Source organism: Salvelinus alpinus, chromosome 30 (genome assembly GCF_045679555.1).
Source record: "Salvelinus alpinus chromosome 30, SLU_Salpinus.1, whole genome shotgun sequence".
Taxonomy (NCBI): Eukaryota; Metazoa; Chordata; class Actinopteri; order Salmoniformes; family Salmonidae; genus Salvelinus; species Salvelinus alpinus.
The window spans coordinates 39,120,434-39,131,120 of NC_092115.1; positions in this window are offsets into that span (position 1 = coordinate 39,120,434).

Consider the following 10,687-nt stretch of genomic DNA (forward strand, 5'->3'; position numbering starts at 1 on the left):
TTATTCACTCAGAAAAATTAGAACCTAACAGTCTAAAGAGCAGGAACCGAGACTGCGTCAAAAAAATTGGAAATACAGACATTGTCATCCTACAAGAAACATGGTATAGAGGAGACGGACCCACTGGTTGCCCTTTAGGTTACAGAGAGCTGGTAGTCCCAACCACCAAACTACCAGGTGTGAAACAGAGAAGAGACTCAGGGGGTATGATAATTTGGTAACCACTAGGCTACCTGCCGCAGACCTAACCCACTCTATTTATTTATTTATTTATTTATTTTTATTTAACCTTTATTTAACCAGGTAGGCAAATTGAGAACACGTTCTCATTTACAATTGCGACCTGGCCAAGATAAAGCAAAGCAGTTCGACACATACAACAACACATAGTTACACATGGAGTAAAACAAACATATAGTCAATAATACAGTGAAAAAAAATAAAAATAAAATAAGTCTATATACAATGTGAGCAAGTGAGGTGAGATAAGGGAGGTGAAGGCAAACAAATATATGTATAAATAAATAAAAATATAAAAGGCCATGGAGGCGAAGTGAGTACAACACAGCAAGTAAAATAAAAACAAAAAAAAAACAATGGAATGGTTGGTTTGCAGTGGAAGAAAGTGCAAAGTAGAGACAGAAATAATGGGGTGCAAAGGAGCAAAATAAATTAATAAATAAATACAGTAGGTAAAGAGGTAGTTGTTTGGGCTAAATTGTAGATGGGTTATGTACAGGTGCAGTAATCTATGAGCTGCTCTGACAGCTGGTGCTTAAAGCTAGTGAGGGAGATAGGTGTTTCCAGTTTCAGAGATTTTTGTAGTTCGTTCCAGTCATTGGCAGCAGAGAACTGGAAGGAGAGGCGTCCAAAGGAAGAATTGGTTTTGGGGGTGACTAGAGAGATATACCTGCTGGAGCGCGTGCTACAGGTAGGTGCTGCTATGGTGACCAGCGAGCTGAGATAAGGGGGGACTTTACCTAGCAGGGTCTTGTAGATGACCTGGAACCAGTGGGTTTGGCGACGAGTATGAAGCGAGGGCCAGCCAACGAGAGTGTACAGGTCGCAGTGGTGGGTAGTATATGGGGCTTTGGTGACAAAACGGATGGCACTGTGATAGACTGCATCCAATTTATTGAGTAGGGTTTTGGAGGCTATTTTGTAAATGACATCACCGAAGTCGAGGATTGGTAGGATGGTCAGTTTTACAAGGGTATGTTTGGCAGCATGAGTAAAGGATGCTTTGTTGCGGAATAGGAAGCCAATTCTAGATTTGACTTTGGATTGGAGATGTTTGATGTGAGTCTGGAAGGAGAGTTTACAGTCTAACCAGACACCTAGGTATTTGTAGGTGTCCACATATTCTAAGTCAGAGCCGTCCAAAGTAGTGATGTTGGACAGGCGGGCAGGAGCAGGCAGTGATCGGTTGAAGAGCATGCATTTGGTTTTACTTGTATTTAAGAGCAGTTGGAGGCCACGGAAGGAGAGTTGTATGGCATTGAAGCTCGCCTGGAGGGTTGTTAACACAGTGTCAAAAGAAGGGCCAGAAGTATACAGAATAGTGTCGTCTGCGTAGAGGTGGATCAGAGAATCACCAGCAGCAAGAGCGACATCATTGATGTAAACAGAGAAGAGAGTCGGTCCAAGAATTGAACCCTGTGGCACCCCCATAGAGACTGCCAGAGGCCCGGACAACAGACCCTCCGATTTGACACACTGAACTCGATCAGAGAAGTAGTTGGTGAACCAGGCGAGGCAATCATTAGAGAAACCAAGGCTGTCGAGTCTGCCAATGAGGATGTGGTGATTGACAGAGTCAAAGGCCTTGGCCAGGTCAATGAATACGGCTGCACAGTATTGTTTCCTATCGATGGCGGTTACGATATCGTTTATGACCTTGAGCGTGGCTGAGGTGCACCCATGACCAGCTCTGAAACCAGATTGCATTGCGGAGAAGGTGTGGTGGGATTCGAAATGGTCGGTAATCTGTTTGTTGACTTGGCTTTCGAAGACCTTAGAAAGGCAGGGTAGGATAGATATAGGTCTGTAGCAGTTAGGGTCAAGGGTGTCCCCCCCTTTGAAGAGGGGGATAACCGCAGCTGCTTTCCAATCTTTGGGGATCTCAGACGACACGAAAGAGAGGTTGAAGAGGCTAGTAATAGGGGTGGCAACAATTTCAGCAGATAGTTTTAGAAAGAAAGGGTCCAGATTATCTAGCCCGGCTGATTTGTAAGGGTCCAGATTTTGCAGCTCATTTAGAACATCAGCTGACTGTATTTGGGAGAAAGAGAAATGGGGAAGGCTTGGGCGAGTAGCAGAGGGGAGGGCAGTGCTGTTGTCCGGGGTAGGGGTAGCCAGGTGGAAAGCATGGCCAGCCGTAGAAAAATGCTTATTGAAATTCTCAATTATAGTGGATTTGTCGGTGGTGACAGTGTTTCCTATCTTCAGAGCGGTTGGAAGCTGGGAGGAGGTGTTCTTATTCTCCATGGACTTTACGGTGTCCCAGAACTTTTTTGAATTTGTGTTGCAGGAAGCAAATTTCTGCTTGAAAAAGCTAGCCTTGGCTGTTCTAACTGCCTGTGTATATTGGTTTCTGGCTTCCCTGAAAAGTTGCATATCACGGGGGCTGTTCGATGCTAATGCAGAACGCCATAGGATGTTTTTCTGTTGGTTAAGGGCAGTCAGGTCAGGAGAGAACCAAGGGCTATATCTGTTCCTGGTTCTAAATTTCTTGAATGGGGCATGCTTATTCAAGATGGTGAGGAAGGCATTTTTAAAAAATGACCAGGCATCCTCTACTGACGGGATGAGATCAATATCCTTCCAGGATACCCCGGCCAGGTCGATTAGAAAGGCCTGCTCGCTGAAGTGTTTCAGGGAGCGTTTGACAGTGATGAGTGGAGGTCGTTTGACCGCTGACCCATTACGGATGCAGGCAATGAGGCAGTGATCGCTGAGATCTTGGTTGAAAACAGCAGAGGTGTATTTGGAGGGCAAGTTTGTTAGGATGATATCTATGAGGGTACCCGTGTTTACGGAATTGGGGTGGTACCTGGTAGGTTCATTTATAATTTGTGTGAGATTGAGGGCATCAAGCTTAGATTGTAGGGTGGCTGGGGTGTTGAGCATGTTCAAATTTAGGTCGCCTAGCAGCACGAGCTCTGAAGATAGATGGGGGGCAATCAGTTCACATATAGTGTCCAGAGCACAGCTGGGGGCAGAGGGTGGTCTATAGCAGGCGGCAACGGTGAGAGACTTGTTTTTAGAGAGGTGGATTTTTAAAAGTAGAAGTTCAAATTGTTTGGGAACAGACCTGGATAGTATAACAGAACTCTGCAGGCAGTCTTTGCAGTAGATTGCAACACCGCCCCCTTTGGCCGTTCTATCTTGTCTGAAAATCTTGTAATTGGGGATGAAAATGTCTGAATTTTTGGTGGTCTTTCTAAGCCAGGATTCAGACACGGCTAAAACATCCGGGTTGGCAGAGTGTGCTAAAGCAGTGAACAAAACAAACTTAGGGAGGAGGCTTCTAATGTTAACATGCATGAAGCCAAGGCTATTACGGTTACAGAAGTCATCAAAAGAGAGCGCCTGGGGAATAGGAGTGGAGCCAGGTACTGCAGGGCCTGGATTCACCTCTACATCACCAGAGGAACAGAGGAGGAGTAGGATAAGGGTACGGCTAAAAGCTATGAGAATTGGTCGCCTAGAGCTACTAGAGCAGAGAGTAAAAGGAGGTTTCTGGGGGCGATAAAATAGTTTAAAGGAATAATGTACAGACAAAGGTATGGTAGGATGTGAATACAGTGGAGGTAAACCTAGGTATTGAGTGATGATGAGAGAGATATTGTCTCTAGAAACATCATTGAAACCAGGTGATGTCATCGCATATGTGGGTGGTGGAACTGAGAGGTTGGATATGGTATAGAGAGCAGGGCTAGAATCTCTACAGTGAAATAAGCCAATAAACACTAACCAGAACAGCAATGGACAAGGCATATTTACATTAAGGAGAGGCATGCTAATCGAGTGATCAATAAGGGTCCAGTGAGTAGAGGTTGGTTGGGGTCGTGGCGATCCAGACAGCTGGCCGGGTATATGGCTATCGGTAGCAGCATAGGATGGAGGTCTGTTTGTAGATACCTCGTGCGTTTCCGTCGGTAGGTTAGTGGGGTTCCGTGTAGTGGGGTTCCGTGTGGTAGAGGGGATCAATCCAAATTGGCAAATTAGATATAGTGACCCAAGGAAATAATAAAATAAATAAATAATAATAATAATAATAGTTGTCCAATATACTTGTTCAAATAGCAGCCGATAAGACAGCTAACGATTAGCGGGCCTCAGATGAGCGTTCAGGTAACGTCGGGACGGAGGTGCCAGTTGGATAAATCCCTCGGGCAGATAACGGCGGCAGTCAGTCGTGAAGGCCCGGTGGGGTTCCGTATCTGCAGCAGCAACAAAAGAAACGGGTCCGGATGGTGATGGAACTCCTCAGCTGGCTAGCTCCAGAATGATTAGAGTTTGCTCCGGGGTCGACGTAAGCCAATAGTCACACGGTTTGCAGCTAGCTAGCTGCGAAATCAAGGTACAAGTGTCCAGAGCCTGCGGCTGGAATCCGGGGAAACTGAGAGAAAAAGAGTCCCGGAATGCTCCGGTCCGAGTCGCGTTGCACAAAAGTGCCGGTAGATTATCGAGCTAAAGGAATAGCTGATGACCACTAAACGTGGGCAGCTGAAACACCAACGCTAGCCAGCAAACCGGCTAATTTCGGGGCAGCTACAGATTAGCTTCTGGCTAGCTATCGGAGTAGCTTCTGGTTAGCTTTCAGGCTAGCTTCTGAATTAGCCCCTGGCTAGCTTCCACGATGGATTTTCAGATTGAGGTAAATAATACTTTTTGTAATTGGTGAAGCGGGTTGCAGGAAAGCTTTTGCAGGAAAGCTTTTGTAGTTGAGTTCTTGGATAATAAAATAGATAAAAGATATGCGAAGAAAGGTGTAAATATATATATATACAGGACACGAACAATACGGAACAGAAAAAGACGTCTGAACTGCTAAGCCACCTTGGACGATTTGCACATATACATATTATATATTAAATTTGTCTAAACAGGAACATTTTACATCTGGCTAGAAATGTATAAGGAAATTATCTCAACAAAGAAACATTTCCTCATGTGCATTACCTATATCCCCCCAATACATCAAATCAAATCAAATCACATTTAATTTGTCACATACACATGGTTAGCAGATGATAATGCGAGTGTAGCGAAATGCTTGTGCTTCTAGTTCCGACCATGCAGTAATATCTAACAAGTAATCTAACAATTTCACAACAACTACCTTATACACACAAGTGTAAAGGAATGAAATAAACATTAAAAAAACAAAATACTGCATAGTTTCCTGAGAGGCGGCCATCTCTGTCGGCGCCGGATTATAAAATCCCCATACTTTAACGATGACAGCTTCTCCATTCTAGCCATTTCTAACCATTTCCAGGGCCAGGGACATGTACTAGTCTGTGGCGACCTAAATGCCAGAACTGGACAAGAACCTGACACTCTCAGCACACAGGGGGACAAACACCAACCTGGAGGTGACAGTATTCCCTCCCAAATATGCCCCCCTAGACACAACTATATAAAAAAAAATGTTTACCTTTATTTAACTAAGCAAGTAAGTTAAGAACAAATTCTTATTTTCAATGACAGCCTAGGAACAGTGGGTTAACTGCCTTGTTCAGGGGCAGAACAACACATTATTACCTTGTCAGCTCGGGGATTTGATCTTGCAACCTTTTGGTTACTAGTCCAACGCTCTAACCACTGGCTACCTGCCGCCCCTAACTATGACAAAATAACAAACAAAAACAGGTTACAACTCCTGCAGCTCTGTCGCACACTGGGTCTGTACAATAGTAGGCTTCGAAGGAAACTCCTACGGTAGGTACACCTACAGCTCATCCTTTGGCAGTAGTACTGTAGATGACTTTATCACTGACCTCAATCCAGAGTCTCTCAGAGTGTTCACAGTCAGCCCTCTAACACCCCTATCAGATCACAGCAAAATCACAGTCTGCTTGAACAGAGCAATACCTAATCATGATGCATGAAAGCCAAAGAAACTACACATTATTAAGAAATGCTATAGATGGAAGGAAAGTAGTGTAGAAATCTACCAAAAAACAACTAGGAAACAACAAATTCAATCCCTTTTAGACAACTTCCTGGACAAAACATTTCACCGTAATAGTGAAGGTGTAAACTTGGCAGTAGAAAGCCTACACAGTATATTTAACCTTTCAGCTTCCCTATAAAATCTAAAAATGTCAAGCAGACAACATAAGAAAATGAACAACAAAGACAAATGGTTTAACGAAGAACGCAAAAACCTAAGAAAGAAATTGAGAAACCTATCCAACCCAAAAAAATAGAGACCCAGAAAACCTGAGTCTATGCCTTCAGTATGGTGAATCACTAAAACAATACAGAAATACACTACGGAAAAAGAAGGAACAGCAGGTCAGAAATCTGCTCAATGGAATTGAAGAATCCATAGAATCTAACCACTTCTGGGAAAATTGGAACACACTAAACAAACAACAACACGAAGAGTTATCGATCCAAAATGGAGATCTATGGATAAGTCAATTCTCCAATCTTTTTGGCTCTAAAACAAAAAAAACAGCAAAAGCATATACAAGATCAATTACAAATCTTAGAATAAGCTTTTAAAGACTACCAGAACCTGCTGCATTCTCCAATTTCATTGAATGAACTAAAGGACAAAATGCAAACCCTCCAACCCAAAAAGGCCTGCGGTGTTGATGGGATCCTAAATTAAATAATAAAATATACAGACCACAAATTTCAATTGGCTATACTTAAACTCATTAACATCATCCTCAGCTCTGGCATTTTCCCCAATATTTGGAACAAAGGACTGATCACCACAATCCACAAAAGTGGAGACAAATTTGACCCCAATAACTACCGTGGGATATGTGTCAATAGCAACCTTTGGAAAATCCAATGCATTATCATTAAAACTTCTTAGGTCCTTTTTACAGAATTGACGTGCCCAAAGTAAACTGCCTGTTACTCAGGCCCAGAAGCCAGGATATGCATTTAATTGGTACCATTGGATAGAAAACACTTTGAAGTTTGTAGAAATGTTAATATAATGTATGAGACTATAACACAATTGATATGGTAGGAGAAAATACAAAGAAAAATCAACCAGAACTTTTTTTTTTGCGATCCCATGCTCTTATAATGGAAAGCTATGGGTCCTATGCAATTCCAGCTCCCAGATTGCAATTCCTATGGCTTCCTCTAGATGTATTTGTTCAAGGTTTGTTCAAGGTTTCAGGCTTGTTTCTTCCAAAACAAGGAAGAATTATGAGTTTTGGTACAGGGAGTCACAGTTGGAAATCAGTCTGTCGTCGTGTGACGAAGATTGAACATACTACATACTTCTTTCCGTATGAAATATTATAGTTTAATTACATTTTAGGGTACCTGAGGATTGAGTAGAAACGTAGTTGGACTTGTCTTAACAAAGTTTAGTGGTAGCTTTTTGGATTCCTTTGTCTGCATGTTGAACGAGTGGATTACTGAAATTGATGGCGCCAACTAAACAGACCTTTGGGATATAAAGAAGGATTTTATCTATCAAAATGACAATGCATGTTGTAGCTGGGACCCTGTGGATTGCAAACAGAGGAAGATTTTCAAAAGGTAAGTGATTATTTAATCGCTATTTGTGATTTTATGAAGCCTGTGCTGGTTGAAAAATATGTTGATGTGGGGCGCCGTCCTCAAATAATATGCTATGTAATACAGCTTTTACAGCTTTTCGCTGTAAAGCCTATTGTAAATCGGACAATGCAGTTAGATTAACAAGATTTTAAGCTTTTAACATCTTTGATATAGGGGGCAGCATTTTCACTTTTGGATGAATTGCGTGCCCATAGTGAACTGCCTCATACTCTGTCCCAGATGCTAATATATGCATATTATTATTACTATTGGATAGAAAACACTCTGCAGTTTCTAAAACTGTTTGAATGATGTCTGTGAGTATAACAGAACTCATATGGCAGGCAAAAACCTGAGAAAAAATCCAAACAGGAAGTGAAAATTCTGAGAGTGGTCGTTGTTAAAGTCATCGCCTATTCAATTCCCTGTAATATATGGATCTGTTTGCACTTCACATTGCCTTCCACAAGATGTCAACAGTCAGTAGAACGTGGAATGAAGTTTATGCTGTGTTGTGGGACCGGATGGGAGGGGAATGAGTCAGTGGTCTGGCAGATTGCCAGTTCTTGGTCACGCGCTTTCCTCATGTTGTCGCCTTGCGTTCCATTACTTATACAGACATGAAAGAATGCTTCGGTTGGAACGTTATTGGATATAAATGATAACAACATCCTGAAGATTGATTCTCTACTAAATTTGACCAGTTTATTCGACCTGGAATATAACTTTTTGAAGTTTTCGTCCGACGTTTGCCTGCATCTGCGCGAGCGTTTGGAGACGTGTACTACACATGCTAGCAAAATAAGTAATGAACATTATCGAACAGAACAACGATTAATCGTGGAACTAGGATTCCTGGCACTGCATTCTGATGAAGATAATCAAAGGTAAGGGAATATTTATGATGAAATTTCGTATTTCTGTTGACTCCAACATGGCGGAGAAATGTTGTTAAATCTGAGTGCCGTCTCAGATTATTGCATGGTGTGCTTTTTACGTAAAGTTTAAAAAACAATCTGACACAGCGGTTGCATTAAGAACAAGTGTATCTTTAATTATATGTAAAACATGTATCTTTCATCAAAGTTTATGAGGAGTATTTCTGTTATTTGACGTGGCTCTCTGTAATTACTCCGGATATTTTGGAGGCCTTTCTGAACATGGCACCAATGTAAACCGTGATTTGTGGATATAAATATGCACATTATCGAACAAAACATAAATGTATTGTGTAACATGATGTCATATGAGTGTCATCTGATGAAGATGTTCAAAGGTTAGTGATTAATTTTATCTCTATTTCTGGTTTTTGTTACTACTATCTTTTGCTGGGAAAATGGCTGTGTTTTTCTGTAGTTATGTACTGAGCTAACATAATTGTTTGGTGTGCCTTCCCCGTAAATCCTTTTTGAAATCAGACATCTTGGCTGGATTCACAACACGTGTAGCTTTAATTTGGTGTCTTTCATGTGTGGTTTCATGAAAGATTGATTTTTATAGTAATATATTGGAAGTTGGTGCGCTACATTTTTTCTGGATTTTGGCCAAGTGGGACGCTACCATCCCACCTATCCTAGAGAAGTTAACCGATATAAGATACTTGTATGTTCATAAATGTTTAATATTACGATTATTTATTTGAATTGCGCGCCCTCCAATTCCACAGGATGTTGTTGTCAGGTGTACGCTGACGGGACGCCTAGCACTACAGCACACTTGTACATTTCCTAAGTGACATTTTTTTACTGAGCAAATGTCAAATTGGCATTTTACCAAATTACCATACGACAGACCACGTATTCACCCTGCACACCCTAATTGACAAACAAACAAGGCAAAGACTTCTCATGCTTTTGACTGAATTTGGCATGAGAGCCTGCTATACAAATTGAAGGAAAGCGGTGTTGGGGGATACACATACAACATTATAAAATCCATGTACACAAACAGGAAGTGTGCAGTTAAAATTGGCAAAAAACACACATTTCTTTACACAGGGTCGTGGGTTGAGACAGGGATGCAGCTCTTCAACATACAGTGCATTCGGTAAGTATTCAGACCCCTTGACTTTTTCCACATTTTGTTACGTTACAGCCTTATTCTAAAATGGATTAGGGAGGTGACCATGAACCCAATGGTCACCCTGACAGAGCTCCAGAGGTCCTCTGTGGAGATGGGAGCACCTTCCAGAAGGGCACCATCTCTGCAGTACTACACCAATCAGGCCTTTATGGTAGAGTGGCCAGACGGAATCCACTCCTTAGTAAAAGGCACATGACAGCCCACTTGGAGTTTGCCAAAAGTCACCTAAAGGACTCTCGGGCCATGAGAAATAAGATTCTCTGGTCTGATGAAACCAAGATTGAACTCTTTGGCCTGAATGCCAAGTGTTATGTCTGGAGGAAACCTGGCATCATCCCTAAGGTGAAGCATGGTGGTGGCAGCATCATGCTGTGGGGATGTTTGCAGCAGCAGGGACTGGGCGACTAGTCAGGATTGAGGGAAAGATGAATAGAGCAAAGTACAGAGAGATCATTGATGAAAACCTGCTCCAGAGCGCTCAAGACCTCAGACTGGGGCAAAGGTTCACCTTCCAACAGGACAACGACCCTAAGCACACAGCCAAGATAACGCAGGAGTGGCTTCGGGCCAAAGTCTCTGAATGTCATTGAGTGGCTCAGCCAGTGCCTGGACTTGAACCTGATTGAACATCTCTGGAGAGACCTGAAAATAGCTGTGCAGCGACGCTCCCCATTCAACCTGACAGAGCTTGAGAGGATCTGCACAGAATAATGGGAGAAACTCCCCAAATAAAGGTGTGCCAAGCTTGTAGCGTCATACCCTGGAAGACTCGAAACTGTAATCGTTGCCAAAGGTGTTTCAACAAAGGACTGAGTAAAGGGTCTGAATACTTATGTAC